Below are 12,604 nucleotides of genomic sequence, written 5' to 3'. Positions count from 1 at the left end.
GGCCAGGGTCACTGGAGAAAAGGATTTGGCCACAACAAGCTCCTGGCTTAGGAAGCCTCATCGTCCCCATGAGACTAAAATTCTCCTCCCCCACCCAGTGATGAGTGTCCAGTCTAGGGAAACTCCTTTCACCCCCCCAGGCAGCACCAACAGGGACCTGTGGGAGCCACCACAGTACCAGATAAACCAAGCACACCAAAATAACAATGAATGGCTGTGAAAATTAAACTGCCATTGGTACCACAGGACACAAAAGTGGTCCAGAACCTGAGAGCAAAACCTACACAGGGTGGTTATCTGATAATGGGCTCGACAGGAGAATGGAGATGACAGAGAATGGAATCAATGAACTTGAGGACAGATCAGCAGAATTTATCCAATCTCAACAACAGAGAGAAAATACATTGAAAAAAAAATGAGCCTCAGGTATCTGTGCAACAACACCAAAAGACCCAACATTTGCATCATTGTAATCTCAGTAAAAGAGGATGAAAAGTAGGGCTAAAAGAGTATTACAAGAAATAATGGCTGAAAACTTCCCAAATCTGACGAAATATACAAACCTACTGATTCAAGAAGCTAAGAAAACCGCAGACAGGATAAACACCCCAAAAAATCCATGTCAAGAAATACCATAATTAAACTTCTGAAAACTAAAAATAAAAAAAAATATTAAAAGCATCCAGAGAGAAACTACAAATTTCCTACAGAAATAAAAAACAATTTGAATGACAGCATATTTTTCATCTGGAACCATGGAAGCCACAAGGAAGTAGTACAACATTTTTCTGAGTGCCGAAGCAAAGAACTATGAACTGCCAATTCTATCCAGTGAAACTATCCTTCAGAAATGAAGGGGAAATAAAGACATTCTCAAATGAGGAAAACTAAGAGAATTCGCCTCTAGCAGATAAACCTTTAAAGGAACTTCTTCAAATAGAAAGGAAATGATTAAAGATAAAATCTTGGAGTATCAGGAAGGAAGAGAGGGCCAGTATTTGGGAATCAACCACAGAAGCACTAACATCCAGTTAACAGCAGCACCAGTCACACTAGAGGCATTTTCTCTTTCCCCTCTAGTCTCCTCTTTCCATCTTTGACCCTGGAAGACCAACAAGGAGGATAAAGGTAGAGTGAAATGGAGAGAGAGAGAGAGAAGTTGAAAAGCCCCCTTCCCAAATGCAAGTCCTTGAACCACAAGTCAGGACTGAGCTTAGGGATGGAGGGAAGAAGCTTTGAATTTACTTTTTGTTAGCAAAACTATACTGTTCATATAGCTTATGGATCTGAAAAGCTGCCAAATATCTCCAAACAACTATAGCTTTCTTTTCCCCAGAAAAATTCTTGAATTTGTCTTTCCTCTGTCTAAAACTCAGATCTAGACAATATTCTCATCCAAATTAGCTTATTTTTGCACAGATTTTTGTGTAGTCATGATACTATCCTTGTCCTTCCTGATCCTTGATCTCCAGGAATACACCAAGAAACAGCTCTTGTGCACAGAGCCTGTAACCCACACGAGGCCCTTGGGGTATGTATGGAAGATAAGAAAGAGTCCCTGACTTCAATGAGTTCTAATTCAAAGAGGAAATAAAATAGGTAATGATAAACAGAAATATTGTAAGTAAAAAAGGATTTTGAGAAAAGGAGTCAGTTCAGTGGTTGAGTTGACAAGTTAAATGATGAAGTTTTCAGAGAACTTTAAGTTTTAAAACTTTAAATTTTGTGTTTAAAAAGTATACACTTATTTTTAGTAAAGCAATACATTCACATATTTAGAAACTCCAATAGTACAAAAGGGGTTTTAACAAAATACCAGTGTTCAGAGCATATCCTCCATTCCCCAATTTCATTCCCCAGAGGGAATAATTTTTAATTCATTTTATCTTTCTGTTCTTAGTTCTTCTGGTGATTACTTCCAAATTTCTATAATTATACATATCTATTTTTCTCAATAATCTTTTCTGAATAAAGTACTCTCATATCCTCTGTTAGATTGATTTCTACGTATCTGATATTTGTGATACACTTGTTATAAATAGTATCTTTTAAATTTTTAGTTTTTAAACCTTAATAAAAGTTATTATATAATTTTTTACTATTTACTATTACATAGTTTTATATAGTCAATGTTAATTTAGATTTATCCACTTATATATCCTTTCATTGCTTTCCATTTCTTCTTGTATCTCCAAATTATCTAATCATTTCCCAGATAATATCCCTTAGAATCTTCTTTAATACTGATCCACTGGTGGCAAATTTTCTCAATTCTTTTGTCTAAAAATGTCTTTATTTCACCAAGTACATAATGCTACATTGGCAGTTATTTTCTTTCTGTACTACAAAAATGTTATTCCGTTTCCCCACGGCTTTCATTGTTTCTGGTTTTGAGAAGTCAGCTCAGTTAAACTCTTGCTTCTGTGGAATAAATCTATACCCTCCTCAGCTCCTCAGTCACTGGCTGCCTTAAATATTTTCCTTTTCCCTGCTCTCGGCTGTTCTCTTTTGATGTGCTAAACATAGAATTATTTTAATTATCTGGTTTGTGTTTTAGAGGGCTTCATGCATGTGCAGTTTGATGGCATTCATCATTTTTGGAAAATTCTCAGCTATTATCTCTTCAAATATTGCTTCTGCTTCATTTTTGCTCCCACCTCCTTTTGGAATAATTTCATTATATCTTCCCTGCCTCTTACTCTTTATGTATTTTCCATCTTTTCATCTCTTAGCATTTATTCTGGATATTTTCTTCTGACATATCTTCCAGTTCATTATGTCTCTTATCAACTGAATCTAATCTGCTGTTAATCTAATCCAGTGAGCTTATAACTTTAGTTTACCATGTTTTGAAGTTCTAGAACTTTTATTTGGTTCTATGTTCATATTTTCTTTGTCCTTATACTTTCTAGTTATCTGCCAAATTTCTCAATATTGTCTTTTATTTCCTTGAGTGTAATAAACATACTAATTTTAAAGCTCGCATCATAATTTCAATATCTGGAGTTCCTAGGAGTCTGCTTCTATTTTCTGTTGGTCCTATGTTGTTCTTCTTAAACTGTCCTGTATTCTCATACATCCAGATTTTTTTGGGGGGTGGAGGGTTGTTAGATATTAAATTTCAAAAAAATTACCAAAAAAGTACTGCTGAAAGTCATATTGATGTCACAGAAGAAAGAATTACAATGAATAATAAAAATGCCATTGAAGAGAATACACATATTAAGGTGAGGCAAAAATGATCAAATATAAGCTTACGTGGGATCCTCTAAGAAGAGAATTCCCAAAAGAAAAAAAAGATAAGCAAATAATACAGAAAATCAAGGAAGATCTGGATCTACAGATCCAAAAAGTAAACTATGTTTAATGAAACTGTGATACAGAGCAACTAGCTCTGAAAAAAATCCTCTTAACTAAACTTTAAGAATAAAGAACACCACAGGCAGAGAAAAGCTATTTGCAAGGGGGTAAATACCAGAGAATCTCAGACTTCTCCATTGCAAAATTCAATGTATTTATATTTATGTTTGAAGTTAAGTGAAAATTATGATTATAAACAAAAATGAGAGTTTTAAATTGAAAGAAATCAAAGAATGTAGTATCAATGAGCCCTTCTTTAAAAAAACTACTTAATCATAAACCCAGCCAACTAAGATATAAATCGTTATAAATACCCCAGGAATGTTGTTTATTTAACAAACTTACTGTGCTAGAACTATCCTTGGGAGTTGAAAATTTAGTGGTAAACAAGATATGCACTAATTTTATGGAACTTTCATCATAGCTGATGGGGAAACTATGGAAAAATGGAACTAACACTTACCAACTATAGATATTATGGCCGCACATCAGAAATGTAAATGCTCTAAACCAACAGTGTAAAACTGTAGGTAAAAATAATCAGCAGGTAGTGGCAAGGCAGTACGCTGAATTTTAGAAGAGTTTATTAGGTAACAAAATATATCTCTGAAGGTCAATAATTTCTTTAGTTATATTGGAATTTGTTTTTATTCTGTTAATTCAAGTAAAAATAAATAATTTTAATATCAAAAATATGATATATAATACAGTCCCATTATCTATTTATCTACATAACGCTTCTATCAGTATATATACATAGAGAGACATATGGAGTTATTTTTATGAAATATTAATTTTGATTATTTCTAAAAGTGAGATTTTTCTTCTTATGTTGCTTTCAAATTTTCTACATTTCTTGAATTTCTTATAATGAGCATGTCATTTCTATAAAATGTGTAGAATCTACAGTTTAACATTTTTAACATTTTTTAAAATTTTCATTTGGAAATCTATTTAACTTTATCTCTCTCCTGTTTATTCAGTGTATCTCCTGTCCCTCAGCATCACTATCTGGTATACTACAATAAGCAATAAAATGGTAAAATAATATATCTGAGGATGGAGTGGGAAATAGAACATGATTAACTTGTAAAGCTGATACAAATTTGTTTTGAATAATTGAGAGTTTGGCATACTTGGGGCTAGTACCATAAATTTTATGATTCTCAAAAGTGCCATGTTCTTCCCCAGTAGAGTAACAAAAATACCTGGTTATTAGTAACAAGTACCAGAAGGACCTGATGTCTAATTTTTAAAAATATATAATCCCAGTCGTATAGTAATATGATGATACTAGGGACACTTAGGGTCTCGGGTAAAATGTTGTTTCTAAGGACTCATCTTACCTAGGAGAAGAGCCAGGAATATATCTTCCTAGAGCAGTGATTTGGTTCCCAAACTCATCTACACATTGCAATCACCTAGGAAGTTTAAAAAACACTGTAAGCACCATCTTTAAAGATTTCTTTGTAACTGCCCTGCACGTTAGAATTTTTATCAGCTCTCAGGTGATTCTAACGTACAACCAAGATTGAGAACCACTGACCTGAGGAAGCAGATGTTTGATGGCGTGTCTTAGGACCAACCATATCTAGAAAGCAATTTAAAGCTTGATCATTTTCCTGGATCAGTGTAGGCTTCATGCCGAGGGAATTTGCTTTTAAGAGTCAATCCATCTTCAAGGCAACAGCTTATGTTAGCCAAATAACTATCTAATTGAGAACAGCCATAAAGTTGATGGAAATTGGTGGCATTCCAGTTCTACTGGAAATTACTGATAATAAAAATATGGGCAAGTAGTGTTCCACTTTCTTTTTTTAAATCCACTAAAAACTACAAAAGTAATTAATAAAATCAACTTTAAATTTCAGACTGTCTTGGCAGCCCAAAATTAAAGGTCACAAATCCTCTATCTACTATCATTTTTAAATATCCAGGAGATTAAGTGTCATTCCCTAGAATTTTATTTCTTTAATTAAGCACCTATCCAAACTGTCGATAAACATTTCCTGATCCCTATGCTAAAAGTGGGTTTTTCATCTAAGAATGCAACTATGGTCATGAAAAGTTATCACTGGGATGCTTCTAAAAGAAAGGAGACCAGATGTGTGATGTACAAGGAAACCTGAAAACACAGAAAATCCAGGGAGTCTGCGAAAAAAAATCCAGTCATGAATTTAGGACATTGTTAAATAAAGTCCTTCTTATGATGTACATTCCATATCACTTCACAATTTCTAAAATATCAGTGCCATTCACTATAATGAACAGTGCAAAAAACTTTAATTTTAATTTATTAATAACTTAATCAATTGTACCTGCCCTCTGAAGTGATAAAGCTATTTCCTGGACAGGGCTGACATTGAACTAGTACACATTGCTTTCTCTGCACCAGTAATCTCCTGGTGGCATTTGCTCTGAAGGGTTGTTTCCTGTGTTACACCAGTTAAACATTTTTATTGAACACAGGGTCAGTGCTATGCAGGTAAACCAGCACTCCAGAAAAAAAAACACAAAAAACCTGCTTTGTGTCTGTAGTGGGCTGAATGGTGGCCCCCAAAAATCCATGTCCTAATCCCCAGAACCTGTGAATATTGCCTTATATTAAAAAAAAATGAATGTTACTTTGTATGGCCAATGATGTGATTAAGGATCTTGAGAGGAGGAGTTCATCCTGGACTTATCTGAGTGGTCTCTAAATGTAATCACATGTATCCTTATAAGAGAGAGGCACTGGAGTTTTGAGATGGAAGATGTTAAGGTACTGTGACCACAGAGGCAGAGAGACTGGAGTGATATGGCCACAGGTCAAGGAATACCTGGAGCCACCAGAAGCTGGAAGAGGCAAGGAACAGATTCTCTCCTTTAGGCTTCAGAGGGAATGTGGCCCTGCCAACACCTTGATTGCAGAATCCTGTCACAGCAGCCACAGGAAACTAATACTGTAGCATTTGCTGATTTATGTGGTATAAATAATCTCATCATGGCTGATTTTCAGCAATCAGCCTATAGTCACTGACCAGAGTCAGGAAGAGATGCACACAATTGGCCATCCTGAGCCGATACAAGCCCAGTTCCAGCATCAATATCATTCAGCACCCTAAATATAGGTGCATCTTTTCAATTCCCCTCTAATTTCTCACTTGAATTCTATTTCATTTCTTTCTGCCAGAGACAATGAAATGAGGTCTCCTGTGCAGCCTTTCATGTCAAAGTCACCCAGAAAAAACAATAGAAATGACTAAAAATTCACTCAAGTTAATAAACTAGAAGAAAGCTGGCATTTTCATAAACTCAAACTAATGCACTCTATTGATAAATTTAAATGTCATTATAACATAAAAAGTATAAGCTACAAACTCGTATACTCTAAAATTCTGCTTCCACTTAGTAACTAGTGAACACGAGCAAATCGCTGAGTTTGTTTTCTCAGCTGCATGCAAAGTGCTTCTCTAGTGGTCAGTGTTCAACAAAAAGTTAGAATTGTTTTAGTATCATCTACATCATTGGTGAGGATGATGAGAGTAGTAAGAGTAAAAAGAGTAGTAATGGTGTTAACAATAATAGTATTTGTATTAAAGATGGGATAGACAATTTTATTCATTTGCTGAGATAAAGAAAAGTAAAGTTGAGAGCAAAGACCACTTACCAGGGAGCTGTGCAAAAGCAACTGTCATGGGCCAGCCCCATGGCTTAGCGGTTAAGTGCGCGCGTTCCGCTATTGGCAGCCCGGGTTCGGATCCCAGGCGCGCAGCAACGCACCGCTTCTCCAGCCACGCTGAGGCCGCGTCCCACATACAACAACTAGAGGGATGTGCAACTATGACATACAACTATCTACTGGGGCTTTGGGGAAAAAAGGGAGGAGGATTGGCAATAGATGTTAGCTCAGAGCTGGTCTTCCTCAGCAAAAAGAAGAGGATTAGCATGCATGTTAGCTCAGGGCTGATCTTCCTCACAGAAAAAAAAAAGCAACTGTCATGTGTAGGGGATCCAGATTTTGGAAAGAAGAGAAAGAAGAGGTGAGGGGAAGAGTAGTGTGGCAATGAAGGTCCTGCAGAGGAAGAGAAGAGAGACTTGAGCAGTTACCTTGGGGGACTTTGTGGAGGGAGATGTCTAAAGAGAACTTGGAGGAGTCTGAGCTGTGGGACTTACTGTGCCACTCCCACAAGGAAATTGCAGCAAGAGGTCCCCACTGTCATTAAACTACCCACACTACTGTTTTGGAGAAGAGCTGACAGACAGAAATAGACTTCAAGATAGTCGAGAATTATTCAGGGTACATACTACTGCTTTATATTATTATCTAGGCTGGCAGAATTGATAAAGACTTGAGCAGTTACTTGGGGACCTTGTCAAAGAAAACAACTAATTAGTCTTTTTCATTCCATAGAAGAGTCATTAACCAAATTCCTCAAATAGTTTCTCAGCCTCACTACCTTTTCAAGATGTAGTAAAAGTGAAAATGGAGGTAAATTTTCTCTAAATCTCTCACTCTCCATAATACCAAGGTTTAAATGTACTCAGTTTTCTTGTTCATTGGCTGCAAAGAAAATAAAGCTACCTGTTCACATTTAGTCTGGTTTGGCTGATGTTCAATGCCCCTACTTGCCCTTTTTGGGCTAGAAGACAAGCAGGTGGAAACAGTATTCTCAGAGCAATAAAAGTTGCTGGTGGGTGACGGATGGCCTCAAGTGTAATTGAGCATGTTCCAAGAAAACACACCTTTCAGTGCTCATTCTGATTTGTAATTTCCTCCCCAAGTGCATCATGCCAATCAAGTAACGTAAATTTGATGTCAAAGTTGCAGAAATAAAATAGGTACTACACTATGTCTAATCCCTGTCCTCACCTCCCACCCTTTGGTCCCCAGTATAAGGGACTTTTCACAGACATGGCTCTACAGACTGATACCAAAAGTCAAGATTATTTAAGATCACAATTGGACTTTTCCCTGCAAAAGAATGGTAATAGGAAACATCGTTCGGCATCTTTCTTGTGCATAGTTGCCATGTGGTGTTCACCTTCACTCTAACATCCATTCCCAAATTCCGCTGTTAATACCACCAGGCAAGGATTTCTAAACAGACTTATCATCAAAATCAAGTAGGGAACATTTTAGGAATAGAGATTCCCACACTCACCCCAAATCTACCAAACCAATCTCGGGGAACAGTTTTTAAAGTTTCCCAGGTGATTCTGATCCTTACATAGATTTGGGAACCAGTGCCATGGCACGTGTTACTCAGGCACGTTAGGAAATTCTCTGTAGCAACCTTCCCTCCTGGAGCACTTTCCAAGTGCCCACTCAAGTATAATGGAGGACTGTAGAGAGATTCCAGATCTCATTTAAATAGAACTAAAGTTCTCCAGAAATACTCTCCATTCTTCTTCATCTTGTCCATGCCTTCTTTGCTTAGGGCTGCCTGAGACTTTATTACAACGACCTCACAACTGCCTTCAACAGAAACTTACTTTATCATGTGGATCAGGTACTTTGCAAATTTATTCCATTTAATCCTTACAACAACACTAAAGAGGTGGTCTATTATCATCAACCTGATTTTAGCTCTAGGATGAGAAATATCCAACACATCATAGGGTGGTATAGCTATTGGTTGTAAAACTAGGAAATGGACCCAGGCAGTCTAAATTTAGTAACCACTTGGTGAATGCTTAACCACCAAGCTATAGTGCCATGGAATGGGGCAGAGTGGTCAAACAAACAGAGATCACTACATTTTCCCACCCAAACGGACAGAAGGACTGGGATCAGGGCACCTCCAAGAATCATGGGAAAGGCTTGTGGGAGGGAATATCAGGCCCTCTAATCAGCTTCCTCTTCCAAAACCCAGGTCTGGTGAGCAGGGTGCAGTTTTGCTCCCATTAGTTAAAAGACCTATATTAAAAACCCTAGTAAATGTAGAACTACCACAGGTGCCCTCCTAAAACTAATGTTCAACAGGACACATCAGGTGGCTCTGTTTCCAGGGAGTCGCTGCAGGTGGGTGGACCTGAGTATCAGTGAGTACCAGTCGACAATCAGTAGATGTGACTTCAGAGTCTTCTCTGTGGAGACACTGTGCACCTGTCTGGAGTGCTCAGTGCTTCTTCTCTCCAGAGCACTCTCACAGCTGAATGGACAGTAAATAACATAATGATTTGTTAAAAGCAGACACATAAAGAAGACACTCAAAGGATTCTTTAGGCACAGTAGGAGAGAATGGATTTATCTAGGAAGATAAAGGGATTATATTTGAAAAATGTGTCAGGCCAGTCTTTAATTTGAGGAGTAGATAAAAATCTCAGCTGACCAAAGGGCTTGTTAAAATATGACTCTGAAGATGTGATGGTTATTAAATTGAAATGTACTGTATTTGTGCATGCCTTTTATGTACTACAACTCATTTCCTTTAATAGTTCTAACACCTATTAAAACGAATCTTAACTAGAATTTCTGTAGCCATTGTGCCAGACATACTCAAGACAAAAAAGGCCTGGGTTATTCCTGGACATCATGATTCTTTTTATTACCATTTCTATTCCAAAGTGCAAGAAAATTCCCATTAGACATCCCAGGACACAGATACCCATTCCTCAGAATGCCAAACACAATGTAGCAGAGGACAGCTTCAGTGGAAAGGAACAGAAAGGAAAAATCTTCTGTAACCTTTCCCTAATGAACAGCGATGTCTGAAAGGGTGGACAGGTACAGTACGTTACCAGATGAAAACAGTAGCTAATCCTGAACATCCTGGTGCAAAATACTATTTTGCTGTTTTTACAGGGTCACATTCTCGTCCACAGGGAACCATGCTCCAAAGTCTCAATCAGCAAGAAAATAGCTTCTCTTACCGATATTGTCTCTCATAATAACTCCAATACATAATTATGCTAAAAGCACTCCGTTTCCACCAAAAATGAGGAAGAGAAGAAACAAAAAGGTGAAAGGGAAGAGAGCACCTCATCCTGCCACACAACCTAGAAAGACAGCAGCAACCCAAGGTCTCACAACTTACCACAGCCCTTCAATTGGTATTTCCAAATGCCCCTTGATGAGGAATTGTCTTCAAACCTACATCCTCTGGACCCAAGTTCCTCTTCCCCAAAAAGCCAGCTGCACAGCCCTGTGCTGGAAGATTGGCTCACCACTCAGTTTGGCAGGGTTTGGGTCCAGCCATTTTTCAATGTTGACAGGACTAGGAATCTCCTGATCTTTCTGCTCTTTCAGTCATAATCTCTGTCCTTTCCAATAGGCATAACATGATCAGAAATGCCACCCTCTTTAGGACAACTTAGCTGTTTAATGTTAAGCTGCACATGATTGACAAAAGCTCACAGAAGATGGGGTCTCTGATGCCTTGCTGAGGTTCTCCTTCGTCATTGCTCTTCTTTCTGAACCCCAAGCAAGTGGGAATGGGCTGCAGAGTCATGGTCCAAGTTTCATTCCATCTCAAGGAGCAAATCCCTAACCTCCAAGTGCTGGCTGACAGCCTACCTATTCTCTAGGTTATGCTCATTCCGTACAAGATACGAATAGCTAAATATCTTAGGGCTTTCTGACGCCATCTCCACATGATGGGTGGCTGCTGAGATGGAGGGTGTGTTGGGGGACGGAAGTTGGTCTTTAAACCTCAAAGTTTAGACCCTAGAATCCTTGTTTTACTTAATTAGCACCAAATTAATAACTAATTCCAACAGCAATCCAGATGTCATTTCTTTCCTATAATGAGCAATTGTTCATTATTTTAGCCAAAAAAATTCTCTATAATAAACCAAATTATTTGTTAAAACAAAATAGTAAAAATAAGAATGTGAAGTAGTTGTCCCTCAAATTGCTATATTTCCAAAGTTCACGCTATATAATTTCCTGCGGAAATAGTCATTCTCTCTAAATTGTACTTCCTCTCTCTTTGTTTCTCCATCCTTGAGGAAAGATAAATTTGAGGGCAATTAATCACAAGAACACAGCAGGTCCCCAATTTAGTTATAAATGTTGCCTTATACCTGCCTTACCAAAATCCCTGGCCAGGAAAACTCTGATGGAATTTTGAATGTATGTATTAGAGTTGATTGTTTTCTTGCCACTTCCACACAAGAATGTATTATAATATATCAAAATGTAAGATTCCAAATTTAGTGCTTACGTTTGCTTATTTTGCAAGCTGATAAAACAAGGCAAACTAAACTTGAGCTCTACTTGAGCACACTTTGTGTCATGAAGTCTCTTCTCCAATATCTCCAATATTCTCCAATATCATGAGTATAAGTTTAAATGAATCTAATTAAATTGTTTGACCTTTATTTGCTTGTAAGGACAAAGAATAACATTTGTTTTTTTCAGTCTTTTGGCAGTCCTCCCTTCTCATTTCAATGTTCTTGAGTATATCTCTCAACAAAAATACTTTTTAATTCCACTTTCTCATCAGTTGTTCTGCTAACTTTTTTCAGGTGGTTACTTTCTTCGTTCTGCCAAGAATCTAATTGTTAGTAGAAGTTGCACCAAAGGTTAGTTACAAAAACTTTACTGATGATGAGGTGTAATTCATTGCACCTTGCCTACTGGCAGGCTATGTAGACAATTTCTCAAACTCTAATTCATTTTTGATGCTTTTCTAGTTTTCTCAATTAATCATGGCACACCGTTTTCTCACCTACGCCCCTTTTCTTATATAGTTGCATAACCAGACAGACTATCCCCACCCAAGTCTGGGAGACGGATACACAACTGGGTTAATTAACAGCAATAAATAGGTCTCAAAAGCAAAATACTAGGTTTCCTCTCCCCACTCTAAGATGGCACCTAATAGTGGGGTGACCGACCTTCCCAGTTTGCCTGTAACTGCCCCAATTTTAGCACTGAAATTCTCTTGTTCTAGTTAATCCCTCAGACCTGGGCAACTTGCAAGACGAAAGAATTGATATTCTAACGTTGGTAACGATACGATGACTTAGTAGTGTTTTCTTGGACCCAGGACTTGATCATGAGCATGGAATAACCTAAAATCCATAACCAATTATCTATCTATGTTCTATCCCCCAACACCAAACCTAACTTGTCTTGTGTAAAAAGTGTTGGACAGGTCTGCTCAATAGTGCCCATTCCTGCTCAAAAAGTGAATCCCAAAAGCTAAAACACAAGGATCTTAACTCTGGATTTGCCTCCACTTCAGAATGCAAAAATCTACTTGATTGTAATCATTTTTTATGAATTATTACTCTACAGTAGTAAATTCCTTGAAAA

Source organism: Diceros bicornis, chromosome 11 (assembly GCF_020826845.1).
Source record: "Diceros bicornis minor isolate mBicDic1 chromosome 11, mDicBic1.mat.cur, whole genome shotgun sequence".
In the NCBI taxonomy this organism is placed as follows: Eukaryota; Metazoa; Chordata; class Mammalia; order Perissodactyla; family Rhinocerotidae; genus Diceros; species Diceros bicornis.
Note: the sequence above shows the minus strand (reverse complement) of the source record.